This window comes from Hyla sarda, chromosome 2, assembly GCF_029499605.1.
Source record: "Hyla sarda isolate aHylSar1 chromosome 2, aHylSar1.hap1, whole genome shotgun sequence".
Taxonomy (NCBI): domain Eukaryota; kingdom Metazoa; phylum Chordata; class Amphibia; order Anura; family Hylidae; genus Hyla; species Hyla sarda.
Genome location: NC_079190.1, coordinates 176703639 through 176726661, shown reverse-complemented (window position 1 = coordinate 176726661; position 23023 = coordinate 176703639).

Sequence of the window (23023 nt, the reverse complement as noted above, 5' to 3'; positions counted from 1 at the left end):
CCTTTCCCTATCCACACTTATATTAGTTAGGGTATGTTGTTTAGGATAGGTAGGGACATCTAATATTTTTTAGGGCACTCACCTGTATCCCTTTTTCCCTCCCTACAATAAGCCAATAAGCTTATATGTAGCCCACAGGCCTACATTAAGCCTATACTATACAATAAGTATTGGAAAAGAAAAATTGCTGAGGTTCTGTAATTTCATACATTTTTTGTATTTGTCATGATTGTTATATTTTCTGTCTTTTCTACAAAAATCAAGTAAAAGTTGTATTTTAAGTATCTATGTCTTATTGGCTGAGTTTCAATATAAACAAGAGATTATAATAAGACATTTCCTTGCAAACCACAAAGCATCCAGGTGCCAGGTCTCATGAATAGTGAACAATCTGGATCTCTAGGATCACCCAGCTATGCGATATGTTACTTCTGGGAACAAAATCTTTGAGTTTGCATTTTAGGGCATTCAACAGGGCCTGGGCAAATGGGCACTGCCAAAAGATGTGCAAAGTTGTCTTCTCAACAAATAGGCACCTTAGGCAGTACCTGGTGTTGTAGGCCCCGATTTATCAAACTGTGTGAGAGAAAAAGTGGAGGGATTTTCCCACATCAACCAATCACAGCTCGGCTAAAGAGCTCTGGTAAAGTGAAACCTGAGCTGTGATTGGTTGCTGTGGGAAAATCACTCCACTTTTTCTCTCACACAGTTTGATACATCTGGGCCATAAAGTCTACTAGAATGCATGAAAGTTCTAAGGGGCAGGGCCTTCTAAACAGCCATTCATCCAAGTCAAATACTTGTGCCAGTTGGTAAGCCTGCTAGAAGCCACAGCTGTGAATGTAGAGATCCCTGGAATAGACTACACTGATTTCTTTTCTCAGATGAATCTTTGGACAGTCTTTGGTTTCCACCAGTTGGGCTTTTGTCCCAAATGAAGGCAAGGCTGTCTGCGATCCTGCAGCTAGGAATGCTGCAGGTCTGATCTGAGTGGATGATCTGTCTGATGATTACCTGCAGCTGGTCAGCTAGCACTTTGGCGAGGATCTTGTAGCCCACTTTAAGGAGAGACATAGGACACCATGTTACCTGAGAGGAACAGGAACAGACAGCTTCTTGATCAGTGGTTTTCAGGAAGTAGAGGTTTCTGTTGTAGTCTCTGATGGTCCAATCACTCTCTCCTTTCCTTATGCAATGTTTTGCATCTCAAAGCTTAGTTAGGGGCATGGAGCTTCCTGAAATAGAAAGAGTTACATTTCTTACCTTTTGCTTGGATTTCTTTCCTTTTTAGGCCCTTCTTTGTCTTCTCCAGATCACCTAAAACATCTGCACTGGTGATCTCTATAAATTCCTGTAGTCTCTCCTCTGCTGACATGCCTGTTGGCAACTTTGTGCGTGAAAAAAACGGTGAAAGTAGATTTTTACATATTTTCACTATTCACAAATGCTATCAAAGAAACATTTGTCATTTCTTCACATATGTAGGTGCCCTTCAGTTCCTTCACTACCTCCTACCTTTATAGCAGGGCACAATTTAGTCTCCAGGAGCCTGAGCAAGGAGAAAAAACATAAACCAGTGCTACCTGAAGCCTTCTGGCCAAGCTGTTTCCAACTTTCTAAGATGTGAACAAACTCGATGCAAGAAGGCTGCACGCCATTGGGGTCCAATTGTAGTAAACGGAATCAGCCCCCCTGACCCCGAGCTTCCTGCAAAGACGCCTGCATCCCTATTTCAATGAGCAGTTTGGAGGAGGAATCAAGAGCGGCTCTAGCTCAGGAGCACATGTCTCCATTGATTATGCAATTGAAATATCAATCTAATACAGCCATAGTGGTTACTAGCTGGGTATTTTTTGATTGAAAGAGCTTTATTTTCCGTTCAGTCATTACAAGTCATACAATAAATTACAGTCACACAAAGCATGATGGTACAATACACAGCAAAGGTTCCCTAAGCTATACATAGCACACCATGCTACTTTAACACTCAGCTCAATCCTGTAATAGAAAGGCACAAGAGATCGAAAAAGCAACACAATACAATCTGTGATCGGGGTAGGGGTGTGGGTGACTATGTGGGGGTGGGGAGGGGTTACTAGCTGGGTATGCAGGAGGTGGAATAGTTTCACATACTCACTCACTAACCACAGGACATACACACTGAGCAGCCGGACCAGCTCCCCTGCCCAGATGCCAATGGTTTGTGGAGATTTTTAAGCCATTTAACATTCCACTGGTAATTCTGGGAAAAAAATATATGTAAAGCAGCTTATTTGTATGCCACGTATTTGTCTGCTGATCAAGCCTGCTCCACCTGACTGCAAATGAGCAAAGCAGCTCTGCTGCAACAGCTAAAACTCAGCTATACACTAAGTCAACTTTGCTTCTTCAGACTCTGTTGCTGCTCTTCTACCATCTATAGAGTCATACCCACTAAGGCGTTATAGGCAGTTTGCAGAGGAGAATCATATAGCTCATGTTCAATTATGGAGAGAAAATTTAATCCACATTAGCTGCAGAGGCTGCAGAAGGAAAAGTAAGCACACTTTGTTATAAAGAATAAAACATGCTTTTCAAAGCTAAATAAATTGACCTGTTTTTTGGAACAGAAAAATAAAAAAAGATATCAGGTACAAATCCTTTATTAAAGCAGCTCCCTATGAAATATTATTTAACAAATATATTGAGCCTGATTTACTATTGTAAATCCATGTTTTGTCGGGTTGTGCGTCAGAAATTCTGACCACGCCAGAATCCATACCAAAATTGAGAAAAAAAAATGGCCAACTCTCTATTTTACTGAGAAAACCTGAAAAAGGTGCTTGACTGTTGGGGGGAGGGGGGTGGTCATCAAAAAAAGGGGGCGTGTCCCAGAAATTTTCTAAAAATCTCAACATATTTACTAAGGTTTCCACAGAAAATGTGGTAGATTTGGGCTGAGGAAACGACCACAAATCAAAGCAAACCGTAAGGAAAAGTGCAGAATGTAGGGAAATCTTAGTAAATACCGTAGAAAATATTTGTAGGGAATTAAAACCCACAAAGAAAACTACACTCCACTCTTAGTAAATCAGGGCCATTGTCTCTGATCTTTGCATTACAAAAATAATTGATAATTTAAGAGGCTATTTATATTATGTACATCCTTTCTTTACTTGATTGAAAGTGCTAAATACACTCAGCCATATTTAATTTTTTTGCTGAAATAATTGTCACAATGGATGCCACAAATTGATGTCCTTGGTACACACTTTATTGGTCTGAGGCACGCTAATGCTCAATAATAAATAGCTGTATTTATCTTTGTCGATCAATAAGAATAGTGAAAACATAATAACCAATACACAAAACTAGATGAAAAAAATATTTATCTCTGGTGTAACTGACATTTTATGACCTATCATATCAATAATATGAGCTTTCAGAAATAAAAATATTTCTGGTATAGTTCTTAACACGTTCTAAACACATTTATAGAAACTGACACTGACAGTTATTTGGATTAGCTGGCAATATATATATATATATATATATATATATATATATATATATGTATATATATAGAATTGCATGAAAAGAAAAATAAGGTGCACTCACCACAATTGATGCTTCCTCTGTGTATTTTATTCACATCCGAACAAATGAACAGTGCAGGGAGACGACAAGGAGAGGAGGTGAACAAGGACTACGGACCCGTCTCGCGCTACAAGCGCTTCATAAGGCCGCGAGCGTACTGTACTGTACTTTCATGCTATTATGAGGTTTGCACCACCACCCACTGCCTTGGAAGTTAAGCTGCGGGATTGTGTCCATCAATTAGACATGCAACAGGTGCATATTATAGCCAGTGCCAGGCTGTCTCGTTCTTCTGTGCTATATATAGATATAGCTTATGTTAAGAAGGTACCCAATAATTATAAGGTGCTTGCAAAAAAAAATCCCTATCTTAACTGAATGAGTGCAAGGCGTAGCTTTGTCAAAACAATAAAATACAAAGGGACCAAGTTTGGAAACAATGGGTTCATGACAAACTGAAAAGCAAACAGGACAAGCACAAAAAGCACAAACTAAACATATAAGCAATATCAACTATCCAGGTTGGTAACAGAGATAGCGGCGAGTAAAGGAGTTGTCAGAGAAGAAGCCAAGAATAAATGCAGGTAAACCACATGCTGCTGGTCTTGACCAGAGCCTGCCGCAAGGCAGGATGGGCTTGCTGCGGCAGGCGACACCCAGGTCACTACCTCCGACACGGCTTGACCACACAGGTATCTTGGCAAGGCGAGGTACCAAAGGATAAGGCAGTAGAGTAGTCAGACATAGCAGAAGGTCAAGGCAGGAGGCAAAGGTACAAAGTCAAATAACGTAGCAGAAAGGTCTGGATACACGGATAAGGCAAACAGGCTATATGGAATGCTTAATCTCAGGCTAGGGGCACTGAAGATCTGGCAGGGAACTGGGGGAGGTGCAGGGACTTTATAATGTAGTGACAGGTGTAACAGTAATTATGGGCATACTCAACCTTAAAATTTTAGAGCTCTGGCGCGTGCGCCCTAGGAGACGGGGACACACGCGCCGGAGCTTAGACACAGAGGAGGAGGGGGCAGCGGAGCATGTTGAGTGATGGGCTGGGATTCGCATGCGGGCGCGTCCCGCAACGCGAATCCCAGCCCTGCCGGCAGATAAGGACTCAGGTACTCTGCGCTTACGGCCGGTGCTTGTGGCCGGAGCGCAGAGTGTAACAAGAGAAAGGCCAAATCCCCCCCCCCCATGAGGCAGTTGCCAATGGGCCCATAACAGTGAAAAAAATCCTCCCGACTCCAATATGGCAATCAGAATAAATCCCTGGATCAACATACTATTATCATTAATCTAGCATCCATAGTAATAGTATATTTTTCCAGGAAAAACATCTAGGCCCCCCCCTTGAACTTGAGTCCGACATTGTCACAACATCATGTGGCAGAGAGCTCCATAGTCTCACTGCTCTTACAGAAAGGAATCCCACTCTGGAAAGATGGTAAAACCTTCTTTTTTTAGACATAGAGGATGTCCCCTTGTCATGGTTACTAGCCTAGGTATAAAAAAATCTCTATACTGTCCCTTCATACATTTGTACATATATTTGTCAAATTGCCCCAAATCTTTTCCCCAAATGATATAACCTCACTTTTAATAACCTGGGTATCTTATGCACCCATACCATTAATTCCCTTTGACACCCTCCTTAGCCATGTCCTTCTCATATACAGGTGCTTAAAATTGGATACAATACTCCATATGTGGTCTGACTAATAATTTATACAGAGGCAAAACTATGTTCCTGTCATGGAAACATAGACACGGAAACAAGACCTTACTTGATACATCCCATGACTATATTAGTCTTGGCAGCTGTTGCCTGGCACTGGTCAGTATAGTTGAGCTTACTGTCCCCCAGTGCTCTCACATCCTTTTTGGTAGAAGTTTAACCTAATGTTTTATTATTTAGGGCATAATTGTACATTTTGCTTTTCAAGTCAAAGTGCATAACTTTACATATATCCACATTAAAGGGGTACTCCTGTGAAATTATTATTTTTTTTTTATTCAACTATGCCAGAAAGTTAAACAGATTTGTAAATTACTTCTATATACAAATCTAAATCCTTCCAGTACTTATCAGCTGCTGTATACAACAGAGGAAGTTCTTTTCTTTTTGAATTTATTTTCTGTCTGTCCACAGTGCTCTCTGCTGCCATTTCAGGAACTGTCCAGAGCCGGAGCAATTCCCCATATCAAACCTCACCTGCTTTGGAAAGTTTCTGACATGAACAGAGGTGTCAGCAGAAAGCACTATGGACAGACAGAAAATAAATTAAAAAAGAAAAGAACTTCCTCTGTACATCATGATCAGTTGATTTAAAAAAAAATGTTTTCCATTGGAGTACCCCTTTAAACTTAATTTGGCATGTCTGTGCCCAAGCTTTCAGCTTTTTTTGTAATCTTTTCCTGTTGTAATCACCTTATCCAGGTTAGTGTTAGCTGCAAATATTAAAATTCTACTCTGTAATCCCTCTGCAGGGTCATGGAGGAGCAAGTAATCATATGGGTGGACACCTTCTGACTTCTAGCCACCGTAATCCTGACTGCAATGAACTGATGATGATGCAATCATGACTGCAATGAACTGTTGAGGTGTGATTGTCAAGCCAGAGAGTCACCTAAGTCGTGTGGTGAATGGCAGAACAATACAATAGTCTAGGACAATGTAGGACACCCTTCGGCTTATCACCCACACCTCAGAAGGCATAATTACAGCCATGATTGGGTTACCAGTTCTTGGGAGAAGCGGCCCAATTTTATTTTCTTCTGATAGCGGGATCGGCCTGCTTTCACAAGCACATAGAAGGAAACAAAATGACTGATTAAATGTTGTGGCCATTTTAGGATGAAATTTGTGCAATAAAGTTCTGTTTCCATGGTATCGGTCATGTCTGTCTAGGACAACCAGTTGTCCATTGTAATGCCATCACTCACTTTATCATAAAATGTATGGCGCAACCAAAAAAATACTATTTTTGTGTGGAAATGAAAAAGAAAACAGCAATTTGTCAAATTTTGGAAGGTTTCGTTTTCACCCTGTTAAATTTACTTGGAAAATTACATGTGTTCTTTATTCTTTGGGTCAATACGATTACAATGATACCATGATTACATACTTTTCTATTACTGTTGCGCTTAAAAAAGATTTGCAAACTTTTTAATAAAATTAGTAAATTTTTAACTTTTTCATTTTTCCATATAAGCTACGGTATGAGGGCTAATTTTTTGTGCCGTGACCTGTATTTTTTTATTGATACCATATTTGCTTATATAAAACTTTTATAAACAGTTTTTGGAATAAATTGTAAATTGCACTTTTTTTTGTTTTACGTTCACGCTGTTCACCGTACGGCATTATTAACATTCTATTTTAATAGATCGGATATTTATGCATACGGCGATAAAAAATATGTTTCAGAAAATATATTTTTTTTACATTTTTGGGGGTGAAATAGGGAAAATGGGACAATTAAAATTTTTATTGGGGGAGAAGGTTTTTCCAATTTTTGTACTTTTTTTAAATTACTTTTTTACTTTTATTTTTACACTTTAATAGTCCCCATAGGGGACTATTTATAGCAATAATTTGTTTGCTAATACTGTTCAGTGCTATGCCTAGGGCATAGCATTGATCAGTGTTATTGGTCATCTTCTGCTCTGGTCTGCTCGATCACAGACCAGAGCAGAAGACCCGTGGAAGGCAGCGGAGGCAGGTGAGGAGACCTCCGTCTGCCGTTCTGGATGATCGGATCGCCGCGGCAGCGCTGCGGGAGCTCTGGTCATCCATTATAGCGACCGAAATGCTGCAGATGCTGTGATCTGTATTGATCATGGCATCTGAGGGGTTAATGGTGGACATCCGCGCGATCGTGGATGTCGGCCATTACGGGCAGGTCCCTGGCGGCTCTCAGCAGCCACAACCTGCCGCGCATGACCTGAGCATCACTCCGATGCTCGAGGTTATGTTTAGGACTTAAATGTATGTCCTGGTGCGTTGAGTACCACCTCACCAGAACGTACATTTACGTCCTGCGTCGTTAAGGGGTTAAAGCTCCCTGGCAATCTCATAGCCCCATACTTGCTCAGAGGACATTATTCCGAAAGTCCCATGCAAAGTCTATGGGACTTCTGAAAATCCGTCCTTAGATTGCACCTGTCTTGAGCAAGTCTGGGAATACTAGATTGCCCGGGAGCTTTTAACAAATTCTGCCGCTGCACTGACATGACAAGTACCCTTTATTTATATATAACAATGGTCACAGTGTAACTCAATGTGCCTGAGTCTCAATACACAATCTGTTCCAGTGACATCCCACATACCATGTGCTATATTTGATGTCCTCTTATATTGGATCCTCAGGAACCAGGGTCTGGATGCGACTGATACTTCCCTGCTGCTGCGGAGGCCTGGCAAACACATGAAGGGACATGACAGGGGACAGCTGTGGAGATCACTTTATCTTCATGTCAGGGACCTGTCCCTGTGTAGATCATGGCACTACTGGGTAATGCAGGACAGTAATGGGTTAAATCCTCCTTCATTTGTATTTTTTGCTGAAGTCGTAATTGACGGGAGGGGCTGTGTTGAGCTGGGATTTTGTCATTGTGTAAGTATGCTGGTTCTTTTATAAAAATAAAAATGGGGCCCATGGGTCACATGACCAAAGATCCCCATGTTGAATTGTGCTGCATCTCAGCTCAAGGCCATAACACAAATGCATTATAGGGTCCAAATCTAAGCTATATAGTAGAAATTTATGAAAACCTGTGCAGAGGATCAATTGTGGAGTTGCCCATAGCAACCGATCAGAGGTCTTTTTAAAAAAGAGAGTAGCATCCTCTACATAGGCTTTCATAAATCTCCCCCATAGTGAATACTTTTTGTTTAAAGTGCAACTGTCACATAAAAATAGGTCAATAACCTGTCAGCACAACACAAGCCGATCACTGGTATACTGCAGCCATACATGTGTTTTGGCACTCCTTGTCTTCTATGCTGTAAAGATGACTTTTATCTAGAGTTGCCAAAAGTCAGAGAGGCGTAGTCAGGAATCTGCAATCTCTTTTCCGACATCAAAGCACCGCCCAGCCACCGCTTACTGACTGAGAAAGAAACAGAGCTTCGTGCCAGTCAGACTGGGGCAGTGCAGTGACGCCAGAGAAGAGAGGCTTGGCAGCTCGTAGGCTGCAGTATACCAGGGATCAGCTTGTAGGCTGCAGTATACCAGGGATCAGCTCGTAGGCCGCAGTATACCAGTGATCAGCTCGCAGGCCGCAGTATACCAGTGATCAGCTCGTTGGCCACAGTATACCAGTGATCAGCTCGTAGGCCGCAGTATACCAGTGATCAGCTCGTAGGCCACAGTATACCAGTGATCAGCTCATAGGCTGCAGTATACCAGTGATCAACTCGTAGGCCACAGTATACCAGTGATCAGCTTGTAGGCTGCAGTATACCAGTGATCAGCTCAAATGCCGCAGTATACCAGTGATCAGCTCGTAGGCCGCAGTCAGGGCCAGATTAAGGCTGCCTGGAGGACGGACCACTTCATTATGATGCCCCCCCCCCCTGACAGTCCCCCTTCCCTTCCACTGAGTGGAACAGGAGTCAGGCCCCCATTAAAATAAAATGAGCTGCATGGTCTAAAATCACTTTAGTTCAGGTCACTCTTTGCAGCTGTTGCAAAGCTACAACCCCCATTATGTCTGGAGAGCTTCAGGCGTTATAGGAGTTGTAGTTTTTTAACAGCTGGAGCCTCATATACAGTGTCATCCATTATTACTGCAAAACTTGGAAGTGAGGAGAGATCTAATGGGACAGTCAGGAGAAAACACAAACATAAAATGACTCACAGGAGACGTCTTCTCTGTTGTTTTTCCTTTTCTTCTTCATCTGGTCCAGACGTCAGGTCTTCTTCCAGATCCATCTTCCTCTGTAAAGTTTGACGCTGGGACATCATTGGTTCCTCACTTTGCCAGCCGCTCCTCATCCTCTGTATAAAGACAACAATCATTATAACCCTTCAAGAGACTGTGTTTTCCCCTGCTCATCATCCCCCCCTGCTCATCATTCCACCCTGCTCATCATTCCACCCCCTGCTCATCATTCCACCCCCTGCTCATCATTCCCCCTGCTCATCATTCCCCCCTGCTCATCATTCCCCCCTGCTCATCATTCCCCCCCTTCTCATCATTCCCACCCCCTGCTCACCATTCCACCCCCTGTTCATCATTCCCCCCCTGCTCATCATTCCCCCTGCTCATCATTCCCCCCCTGCTCATCATCCCCCCCTCTCATCATTCCCCCCTGCTCATCGTTCCCCCCCTGCTCATCATTCCCACCCCCTGCTCATCATTCCAACCCCTGCTCATCATTCCCCCCCTGCTCATCATTCCCCCCTGCTCATCATCCCCCCTTTCATCATTCCCCCCCCCTGCTCATCATTCCACCCCCTGCTCATCATTCCCCCCTGCTCATCATTCTCCCCCCTGCTCATCATTCCCCCCCTGCTCATCATTCCACCCCCTGCTCATCATTCCACCCCCTGCTCATCATCCCCCCCTGCTCATCATTCCCCCTGCTCATCATTCCCTCCCTGCTCATCATTCCCCCCCTGCTCATCATCATCCCCCCTCATCATTCCCCCCTGCTCATAATTCCCCCCTGCTCATCATTCCCCCCCTGCTCATCATTCTCCCCCCTGCTCATCATTCCCCCCTGCTCATCATTCTCCCCCCTGCTCATCATTCTCCCCCCTGCTCATCATTCCCCCTGCTCATCATTCCCCCCCCTGCTCATCATTCTCCCCCCTGCTCATCATTCTCCCCCCTGCTCATCATTCTCCCCCCTGCTCATCATTCCCCCCTGCTCATCATTCCCACCCCCTGATCATCATCCCCTCCCTGCTCATCATTCCCCCCTCCACTGCTCATCATTCCCCCCCACTGCTCATCATTCCCCCCCCACTGCTCATCATTCCCCCCCGCTCATCATTACCCCCCCCCCGCTCATCATTACCCCCCCCCCCGCTCATCATTGCCCCCCCTGCTCGTTATTACCCCCCTGCTCGTCATTACCCCCCTGCTCGTCATTACCCCCCTACTCGTCATTACCCCCTCTGCTTCATCATCCTCCCCCACTCATAATTCTCCCCCCTCCTCCTGCTTTTTCTATTTTTCATATTTACTTACCTGGCCGCGCTCGGCAGGCTCAGGTAGCGTCGGGTCTCGTGGGCTGTGATGAGTTACGTCTCCTGCGGCTCCTGTGCACGACGTCACTCGTCATTTCCTGCAGCGTTGGGGTGTAATGAAGAAAACTGTGCCCTGTAGCGGCACGGCTGCCGGAGATGAGGAGTGACATCCCTGACGCTGTGCAGAGGAGCCGCAGGAGATGTCACTCGTCACAGCCCACATGACCCGACGCATCACCTGAGCCTGCCGAGCGCGGCCAGGTAAGGAAATATGAAATATAGAAAAAGCAGGAGTCCGGGGCGGGCCCACAGGAGCCGCCGCTGGTCACTGTTTTAAAGTGACCGCGGCAGGGCTATCGGGGGCCCCCGATCCGTTACTGAGCAGCCCACAGGGATGTCCCGAATGTGATGGGGCCCCCTGCGGGTACGGGACCCGGAGCAGGTGCTCCATGAGCGTCAATGATGATCCGGCCCTGGCTGCAGTATACCAGTGATCAGCTCGTAGGCCACAGTATACTAGTGATCAGCTTGTAGGCCGCAGTATACTAGTAGAGGAAAAAGAAATGCGTGGTGAAACACGTTGCATTATCCACAATAAAATCCTCTGTCAAGGTATACTACCTGTCTGATGTCCTTCTCCCGGTCAGCGCAGATGAATTCCGCAACTAGAAGCCCGCCCTGTTCAGCAGTATACTAGTGATCAGCTCGTAGGCCGCAGTATACCAGTGATCAGCTCGTAGGCCGCAGTATACCAGTAGGCCGCAGTATACCAGTGATCAGCTTGTAGGCCGCAGCTCGTAGGCCGCAGTATACCAGTAGGCCGCAGTATACCAGTGATCAGCTTGTAGGCCGCAGTATACCAGTGATCAGCTCATAGGCCACAGCATACCAGTGATCAGCTCATAGGCTGCAGTATACGCTCGTAGGCTGCAGCATACCAGGGATCAGCTCGTAGGCCGCAGTATACCAGTGATCAGCTCGTAGGCTGCATTATACCAGTGATCAGCTTGTAGGCTGCAGTAAACAAGTGATAAGCTTGTAGGCCGCAGTATACCAGTGATCAGCTTGTAGGCTGCAGTATACCAGTGATAAGCTTGTAGGCCGCAGTATACCAGTGATCAGCTCGAAGGCCGTAGTATACCAGTGATCAGTTGGTAGGCTGCAGTATACCAGTGATCAGCTCGCAGGCTGCAGTTTACCAGTGATCAGTTCGTAGGCTGTGCAGTTGGTTATTGACGTATTTTTCTGCAACAGTTGCGCTTTAACCATTAAAATAAATCAGACCCTAAAACACTCCTGTATTGTGGCCATGTTAGAGCAGCTCTCACCTGATCAGAAGCAGTCACAGCATACAGGACTATTAAATCCAGTGACCACAGGGAGCGTCTTCTCTGATTGTATATGTTCTCTTTTCCATCCAGCCGAGGCAAATATTATGATGTCTCCTGATGACTGTAGACTATACTAAGACATCTGTGGCCCCTTCTGCAGTCTACCCAAAACTCTATAGTAATACAACCCCCATCCTTTACACTGCCATCATGCTTCACTAATTCTGTGCTTGCTGCTGCCCCATTGCCATGTCTACAGCATACCTAGGGGACAGTACAAAAACTTGATTGGTAGGATCCGACCACTGGAACCCCTGGGTGATGATCCCATGTCACTCCATTCATTCTCTATGGGACCTCCATACATGTGAGTGCAGTGATCAGCAATGTTTTTAAGTCCCATAGAGAACAAATGGAGTTGCAGGTGATCATGTGCTGCTGCTCCATTCATTTGGGGGACAAGGGACCGCTCTTCTCATGATCGGTGGGGTAAGGTCTCACCAATCAGATATTCTGTGTATTGGTGATGTCCTTTGGTGTACAGACTCCAGACTGGACCAAAAGACCCTCCCCCCTCTCTCATATATACTTTTCTGTATGACCCCATATCTCACATATACTGCTCTGTATGACCCCTATCTCACATATACTGCTCTGTATGTCCCCTATCTCACATATACTGCTCCGTATGTCCCCCTATCTCACATTTACTGCTCTGTGTGACCCCCTATCTCACATATACTGTTCTGTATGACCCTGTATTTCACATATATACTGCTCCCTATGACCTCCTATCACATATATATACTGCTCTCTATGACCCCCTATCACATATACTGCTCCCTATGGCCCCCTTCTCCCATTATACACTGCTTTCTATACTCCCCATATACTGCTACCTATACACCCATTACTAACTTGCTAACTTTACCCCTATATACAGTTTATATGCCCCTCATCACATGTAATGGTCTCCTCACCTTCCTCATAGCCCTCTTCCTCCATGCCTTTCGCTATTACCTCCTCCTCATCTTTGTACACTGTATGGTAAAGGACCTGCGATGACATCATCAGGAAGGTCCTTTATCATACAGTGTGAGTGTCTATTCTGCTCTGTGGGCTCTCTGAAGCCTGGGCTGCCACAGGACCACTCTCACATTACTGTAGACTGCGTAAAATCGTTGCATTTTTGTCGCAATTTTACAGCGATTTTGCACAAATCGTGGCAAAATGCAGTAATGTTCCTCTAGAGTTCAGAGAGCCCTTTTGGACATGGGGGCCCTGGGCAATTGCACAGGTTGCCCCCCCCCCCCCCCAAACCAGCCCTGCTTATATCCCTGCACTCTCTCTGTACACCTCTCCCCCTCCTTAACTGTGCAGATAAGATACAGCAGCAGAAGGTACAATGGGAGTCAAGAGCAGTTAACCCATAGCTCTCTGCGGACCTCTATGGTTCCATACAGGACAGATGAGGGCACGGCAGAGGAGCCAGGAGCTGCATAATTCACTAATTGCTCCCCCATCCAGCCAGGTGGTCATATTCCTGGACCTCCTGTATCAGGGCGCACTTACCCCTTATTTAGAATGATGAGCACTTCCACCAGTCTCAGGAAGGGGGTGCTCACTCCAATCCTGATGACAGCCTGTAGTGTAAGATAGTCAGGGAGAGGAATAGACAGTGGTTTCTCTTCTTCTCTGATGTATCTGGAGCACAGACCCTGGATCTTTCTGCCCCTGCTGAGTCCCAATATGTACATTGTATGCCTCCCACTAATTTTACTTCCTGCCAGGGAAAAAGGACACCTTTGGGAAGGACATCAAAAGGGCAGGGGCTCAAGCCCCTTTACTAGTGAAACTATGCACGGCCCTGCTCATTATTAACATTTTTTTAAGTAGCATTATTACTTTGCAGTAATTACAGTATTGTTGGAAATAATAAACACTTATTTTAAGACTAAAGATAATCATTCTGTTTACAACAGGTAAACTCACATCTTGGACTCCAGTTTGACAAATTACAATGCTTAAATTGTGTATCAGCCTTCAAGAAAGTCAGAAATATCAACTTCACTAAATGATAATAAGCCATTAAAAATGCATACAGCAAATATCTACACTGTACAGGTTAGACAGCTAATCTAAACTAGTGGCTGGGAGAAAGTGGAGCAATTACACATTTATTTAAATGGGAGGTCTATGAGAAAGAAGAGAACGTGAAGCCTTGTTTAAATGCACTCTTGAATATTTATCAGAAATAATACATGTAGTTAAATAATTTATCTGATTTCAAAGAATAAGGTAAATGCAAAAGATCAATTTTCATAATTATACTTGAGAATTCTGCCTTTCATAAAAATCTCATTAATAACACCATTATTAACAAAAAAAAAGTGTGTTATTGTTATTCTAATTATTAACCCTTGCCAGCTTTAAATGTTGATACTGGGCTTCTTTCCAAATAGAAGAGTGATTCTGTAGAGGAATGCATATAGGGAAGCTATTCAAGACAATTTAACAAATCTTCGCCATGATATATATATATTTCTCTGAAGATATTGGAGGATTAAAATATAATTTTTTATTCGGTCAATTAAAAATAGATAGCACACAAAAAGGAAGAGTATAACAAACTAAACAGCCGCCATCCATGTTCTAGACCTATAGACTACGGTAGGTCAGAATAATTTTAGGCACTTCACAAAAATTCAGTTAAATAATAGCATCCACTCATATGATGATGAGAGTTACTGAAAGACAAATGCCAGACATAAGCCTGAAGTGGTTTATGTGACAAAACTGGTAAAGTGCAAAAAACAAGAGTCATTTAACAGTCCTTTACATTGATAGCAGTAAGGAATATAGTCTCCACAGGTGTCATTGCACAGTCCCGAACATATATTGCACACAATGGCCCTGATTTACTAACGTGAACTCGAGGGTTTTTGTCGGGTTTTGCGCCTAATATTCTGTCACACGATGCATGTGACAGTGTTTGCGACCAAAAAAAAAATTTATTTTTTAAAACTCTCTGAGTGTTTAGTAAAACACCAAATGGGCGTGTTTTCAACAAAATGGGGCGTGTTCTCGAGTAAATTAGAAAAAACTCTCGGAGTATAATGTGAAACACACAGAAAAAGTGTAAGATTGTGAAAATGAAAACCCGACTGCCAGCAGCAGTCGGAAAGTTCATAAAAAAAGGAGGGTTTTTAATGATGTTCACAACAAAAGCCATTAGAGATGTTATTTGCATCTCTCAGGCTAGATAAACAAGCTGGTGGTTGATTTTGTGCCCTTTAGTCAGCCTTTCTTTACATGTACTATTTTTGTAAACTTTACAATCTATTTTGACAAGTGATGGATATTTTGATTGTTATTGCTTTGAACATAGTCATTTTCTACAAACGTTCTGAGGAAAAGCAAAAACATTCCAAAAAAAACTCTCCAGTTTTAGTAAAGGAGGGCCAATATATTTGCACTCAGATTGCACAGTCCCACAAACGATTATTGCACTTCAGGTTGTATCATTGCATATAGTATTAAGCAACTTACACAGTAGTAACAGTGAAAAGAAATATAAGCACTCCACACGTGATTGCTCAGTCCCGAGTTAATGATGCAAGCAGTTGTAGCAATGATGTATTGCACAGTCCCGAAACATATATTATTGCACTAGAGATGATATAACTCTGTGTGTACTGAGTAAACTATATTATGGTGGATGCATTAGCATACTGTTGGTTCTTTTTATATGAAATCCACCACTCAGTCTTAATAGATCCCTTTAATTATATGTGTCCAGATATAAGTGGATATTTTCATGAGTAATCACTGTTTAACAAAGTGCAGTAAAGTGCCAGTGCAAAGAGATGTACCAGTATACAGTTGCATGTCACTGTGGTAGGTGACTTGTGCAATATATGTAAACATATGAACAGGTGTTACATTTGTGGTAACCTTGGGGGGTGTAGGTTAGTTAGGGTGTTGCTGTTCCGAATAGTAAAGGGCGCTGTTAACCCTTGTCACTCGTGATGTCAGGGTGAGGGTTAAATTCTGTAATCTTGATAGGCCTATTGCCACCCTTCCCAAGAGCAATAGGTGATGCACAAATAAAGGATTGTCCACAACCACTGTTAACTGAAAACTTGCAAGAACTTTTACTGAAGAATTTCTGTACATGCAGCAATAGTAACAGTCCAGATAACAGAGTCTCTACAGATATAGCTGAGCAGCGATTGACAGTTGGTTGGGATCAGATAAGCTCAATTTAGCTTCTTAGAGATTTTGTAGCATAGATCCGCTGGATTGACGGGTGCGTTTAGGTCCAGTGATCTTGCGGAGGATAGCGGGGAATTGCTTAGTATATCCACTCTGTTAGAGGCTGAGGCCGCAAGGCTTTGGCCTAGTGAATTGTCTTGTAAGCTGTGGCGGTCCTACCTCTTCCAGAATCAGCAACCCAAGAGAGCGATCAAGATGGCGCAGCTCCCTTATATGGGCAGGGGCTGGCTGTTTTGGATTGGTCCATAGCAACTGTCACTCACCGTTACATTGCATTGTGGGTGAACACGTCATTGGAACCACCAAAGGTCCTTTAGCAAAACCATAGAGTTCTAACCTAATCACGTTACCTGCAGGTCCTGCTACGTTGAATAGGTAGGCAATTAAATATGTACACATTTATACTTATATTTATAAGAACTTCTATACAGTCATAGACTAACTGAGGGGTGACAAGGGGATAACTATAGGAGAGGGACCCCGACGTTCCTAGGGACTCTGACTATGGGGACCTCTACAAAGGTAACGTATGAAATATGGTACCGGGACACCTCACATGGCGGCCATCTTCAGAAGCCATGCATGCTATGACACACTGAGCGATACTCATATTATATTTCTGGACTGTCAGTGATTCCTGATGATCGGACAGTGAAACGCGTTGACTGTGCAATACATCAGTGCTACAACTGTTTGCATCATTAACTTGGGACTGAGCAATCACGTGTGGAGTATTTATGTTTCTTTTCACTGTTACTACTGTGTAAGTTGCTGTATACTATATTCAATGATACAACCTGAAGTGCAATAATCGTTTGTAGGACTGTGCAATCTGAGTGCAAATATATTGTGTGCAATATATGTTCTGGACTGTGCAATGACACCTGTGGAGACTATATTCCTTACTGCTATCAATGTAAAGGACTGTTAAATGACTCTTGTTTTTCGCACTTTACCAGTTTTGTCGCATAAACCACTTCAGGCTGATGTCTGGCATTTTTCTTTCAGTAATTCTCATCATCATATGATTGGATGCTATTATTTAACTGAATCTTTCAATACCTGTCCAGAGGAAAAGTTGCTGAGTTGCCCATAGCAACCAATCAGATCACTTCTTTCATTTTCCACAGGCCTTTTCAAAAATGAAAGAAACAATCTGATTGGTTGCTATGGGCAACTCAGCTACTTTTCCTCTGGACATATTTTGATAAATCTCCCCCTGTATGGTCCCAGTATTTCACTGGCTTTTCCAAATGTTGTGCAGCCAGCTTTAAATGAGCTTCAATAAGCTTTTTATTCAGCAATGGAGACTTGCGTGGTGAGCGTGCATTCAAGCAATGGCAGCGATGGGCAGTGGAGTCTCTTTGAGACAACAGCACCTGCTAATTCCAGGTCTTTTTGAAGCTCTCCACAAGTAGTCCTTGGTACTTAGACAACTCTTCTGGGTATTCTTTTTTATTTATATTTCGGAAATCTTGGTTTTAGGGGCAACTGGGCAACATTTCCTCTGCACAGGTTTAAATAAATCTCCCCCAATCTTCTCAAAAACAAGAGTTTTTAAAAATATCTTAAAGAAAAACAGTTATCAGTTCCACCTGCACTAACCTGTTAGTAAAGACAGGTAGTGCAGGTGACACTGATGATAACCATATTTATCTGGTCCCTTTCTGTGGTCCAATTCTCCCGCTATCTTCCTCCATTGTTTTCATTCCGGGGCCAACTTGGACCATGGATAGAGCTTCACTACTACCTGTCTGTATTAACAGGTTATTGTGGGTGGCACTAAAAACAGATTTACTGTTACTATAAGTGGCACATACCTTATGAAAACCAATGTGGAAGAAAAAAATGTAAAGGGGGCAATAAATGATAAAAAAAACAAAAACATTTAAGCTACTAAAACAGAAATGTAGTGAAGGAGCATTGAAAAGCTAAAGGAAAAATTTAAAAATATGTAAAAAACTGAATAAGGCATTAAAAGTGGAGACAGAAAGACCCATTGCCAAAGAGAGTAAAACTAACCCCAAAATGTTCTTTGACTATATAAATAGTAAAAAGGTTAAAATGAAAGTGTTGGCCCTTTAAAAAATAGTGAGGGGATAAGATGCCTGATCGCAGGAGTCCCGCCGCTGGGGACTCCCGGGATCATGCACGCGGCACCCCATTTGTAATCAGTGCCCGGAGCTTGTTCGCTCCAGGATTGATTACCGGCGACCGCAGGGCCGGCGGCGTATGACGTCACGCCTCCGTCCCCGTGTGACGTCACGCTCCGCCCCTCAATGCCAGCCGACGGGAGGGGGCGTGATAGCTATCACGCCCCCTCCCGTAGGCTTGCATTGAGGGGCGGAGCGTGACGTCACATGGGGGCGGAGGTGTGACGTCACACGCCGCCCGCCCTGCGGGCGACCATAATCAGACCCGGAGCGAACACGCTCCGGGCACTGATTACAAACGGAGTGCCGTGTGCATGATCGCGGGCGTCCCCAGCTGCGGGACTCCCGTGATCAGGCATCTTATCCTTTGGATAAGGGATAAGATGTTTAAGCACTGGAGTACCCCTTTAAGACACCAACATAGACAAAGCACCAGGTCCAGATGGCCTTGACCCCTGAGTTCTAAGGGAGTTAAGTAATGTAATAGCCAGACTCCTATATCTGATATTCAAGGACTCTATAGTGACAGAGCCTGGTACTGTGTACTGGTGCACAGCAGATGTGGTGCCAAAAATAAAAAGGGGGCCAAAAAGTGACCCCTGGAATTATAGGCCTGTTAGTTTAACCTCCATTGTATGCAAATTGTTTCAGGATTATTTAAGAGATGCTATTTCTCATGAAAATAAATGTATCATTCCACATCAGCATGGGTTTATGAGGATTCCGTCCTGTTAAACCAACCTGATCAGCATTTATGAGGGGGTGAGCTTAAGACTGGATCAGGGCCGATCAGGGATTTCGTTTATCTTGATTTTTTTCCAGCACATTTGATACTGTGCCACATAAAAGGTTGCTATTTAAAATGAGAATTTGGGCCAAGGGAAAATATGTGTAAGTGGGCAAATAACTGGGTGGTTATCAATGGTATATACTCTAAAATGGGTTTATGTGAGATCAGTCCTGTCAAGCTAATCTGATCAGCTTCTATGAGAAGGTAAGTTATACATTGGACTGGGATGAAGCAGTGGATGTTGTATATCTGGACTTTTCAAAGGCATTTAAAACTGTGTCATACAAAAGCTTAGTAGATAAAATTAGGATGCTGGGACTTGTGGATAATATATGTAAATTGTTTAGCAACTGGCTCAGTGATAGGAAGCAGAGGGTGAAACTCACTCTGGTTGGGTGACTGTTACTAGTGGGGTACTACAGGGGTCAGTTCTGGGTCCTATCCTTTTATTATAGTTATTAATGACTTTGTAGAGGGATTGTATAGTAAAGTGTCAATCTTTGCAGACAATACTCTGCAAAGTGATTAACACAATAGAGGACAGTGCACCGTTACTTATGGAACTGGGTAACCTGGAGACTTAGGCTGGGAAGTGGCAGATGAGGTTCAGCACTGATAAATGTAAGGTTATGCACATGGGGAGGAAAAATACAGGCTGGGAATGTGTATTAAATAGGAAAACACTGGGAACAACTGAAATAGAAAAGGACTGTAGCACTAGCAACCAATGTTGACAGTGGCTGCCAGGGTAAATAAAATCAATAGGTGCATCAATAGGGGCATAGATGCCCACAACAAGGAAATAATTCTACCGCTGTACAAATCACTAGTCAGACCACACATAGAATACTGTGTACAGTACTGGGCACCAATGTAAAGAAAGATATAGTGGAGATGGAGAGGGTTCAAGGATGGGTAACCAGAGTAATACATGGGGTGGGGATGCTACAGTACCAAGAAAGATCAGAATTTGGGTTATTTGGGGTTATTTAACTATGTATAAGTTTATTAACCCCTTCAGGACCAAGCCCATTTTGGCCTTAAGGACCAGAGCGTTTTTTGCACATCTGACCACTGTCACTTTAAACATTAATAACTCTGGAATGCTTTTAGTTATCATTCTGATTCCGAGATTGTTTTTTCGTGACATATTCTACTTTAACATGGTGGTAAATTTTTGTGGTAACTTGCATCCTTTCCTTGTGAAAAATCCTAAAATTTGATGAAAAATTTGAAAATTTTGCATTTTTCTAACTTTGAAGCTCTCTGCTTGTAAGGAAAATGTATATTACAAATAAAAAAATGTTTTATTCACATATACAATATGTCTACTTTATGTTTGCATCATAAAAGTGACGAGTTTTTACTTTTGGAAGACACCAGAGGGCTTCAAAGTTCAGCAGCAATTTTCCAATTTTTCACAAAATTTTCAAACTCACTATTTTTCAGGGACCAGTTCAGGTTTGAAGTGGATTTGAAGGGTCTTCATATTAGAAATACCCCACAAAAGACCCCATTATAAAAACTGCACCCCCCAAAGTATTCAAAATGACATTCAGTCATCATTTTAACCCTTTAGGTGTTTCACAGGAATAGAAGCAAAGTGAAGGAGAAAATTCACATTCTTAATTTTTTACACTCACATGTTCTTGTAGACCCAATTTTTGAATTTTTACAAGGGGTAAAAGGAGAAAATGTATACTTATGTTTGTAGCCCAATTTCTCTCGAGTAAGCACATACCTCATATGTCTATGTAAATTGTTCGGCGGGCGCAGTAGAGGGCTCAGAAGGGAAAGAGCGACAAGGGGATTTTGGAGAGTACGTTTTTCTGAAATGGTTTTTGGGGGCATGTTGCATTTAGGAAGCCCCTATGGTGCCAGAACAGCAAAAACCCCTCACATGGCATACCATTTTGGAAACTAGACCCCTTGAGGAACATAACAAGGAATAAAGTGAGCCTTAATACCCCACAGGTGTTTCACGACTTTGGCATATGTAAAAAAAAAATTATTTTTTTTCACTAAAATGTGTGTTTCCCCCCAAATTTCACATTTTTCCAAGGGTTAATAGCAGGAAATACCCCCCAATATTTGTAACCCCTTCTCTTCTGAGTATGGAGGTACCCCATAAGTTGACCTGAAGTGCACTATGGGCGAACTACAATGCTCAGAAGAGAAGGAGTCATATTTGGCTTTTTGAGAGCAAATTTTGCTCGGGGGGCATGTCGCATTTAGGAAGCCCCTATGGTGCCAGAACAGCAAAAAAAAAAACACATGGCATACCATTTTGGAAACTAGACCCCTTGAGGAATGTAACAAGGAATAAAGTGAGCCTTATTACCCCACAGGTGTTTCACGACTTTTGCATATGTAAAAAAAAAAAAAAAAATTCCACTAAAATGTGTGTTTCCCCCCAAATTTCACATTTTTGCAAGGGTTAATAGCAGGAAATACTCCCCAATATTTGCAACCCCTTCTCTTCTGAGTATGAAGGTACCCCATAAGTGGACCTGAAGTGCACTATGGGCGAACTACAATGCTCAGAAGAGAAGGAGTCATATTTGGCTTTTTGAGAGCAAATTTTGCTCGGGGGGCATATCGCATTTAGGAAGCCCCTATGGTGTCAGAACAGCAAAAAAAAAAACACATGGCATACCATTTTGGAAACGAGACCCCTTGAGGAACGTAACAAGGGATACAGTGAGCATTTGCCCCCCACTGGTGTCTGACAGATCTTTGGAACAGTGGGCTGTACAAGTTTTCATTTTCACGGACCACTGTTCCAAAGATCCGTCAGACACCTGTGGGGGGTAAATTCTCACTGCACCCCTCATTACATTCCGTGAGGGGTGTAGTTTCCGAAATGGGGTCACATGTGGGGTTTTGTTTTTTTTGCGTTTGTCAAAACCGCTGTAACAATCAGCCACCCCTGTGCAAATCACCTCAAATGTACATGGCGCACTCTCCCTTCTGGGCCTTGTTGTGCGCCCCCAGAGCACTTTGCGCTCACATATGGGGTATCTCTGTTATCGGGAGAAATTGCATTACAAATTTTGGGGGGCTTTTTTCCCTTTTACCTCTTGTGAAAATGTAAAGTATAGGACAACACCAGCATGTTAGTGTAAAAAATTTAATTTTTTTACACTAACATTCTGGTGTAGACCCCAACATTTCCTTTTCATGAAGGGTTAAAGAAGAAAAAGCCCCCCAAACCTTGTAACACAATTTCTCCCGAGTACGGCGATACCCCATATGTCGCCCTAAACTGTTGCCTTGAAATACGACAGGGCTCCAAAGTGAGAGCGCCGTGCGCATTTGAGGCCTAAATTAGGGATTTGCATAGGGGTGGACATAGGGGTATTCTACGCCAGTGATTCCCAAACAGGGTGCCTCCAGCTGTTGCAAAACTCCCAGCATGCCTGGACAGTCAACGGCTGTCCGGCAATACTGGGAGTTGTTGTTTTTCAACAGCTGGAGGCTCTGCTTTGGAAACAGTGGTGTACCGGACGTTCTTATTGGGGGAGGGGGGCTGTGTAGGGGTATGTGTATATGTAGTGTTTTTAACTTTTTATTTTATTTTGTGTTAGTGTAGTGTAGTGTTTTTAGGGTACAGTCACATGGGCGGGGGATTACAGCGAGTTACCCAGCGCAAAATTTGCTGCATCTCAAGATGCGCGAAACCCACTGTAAAAGCCTCGC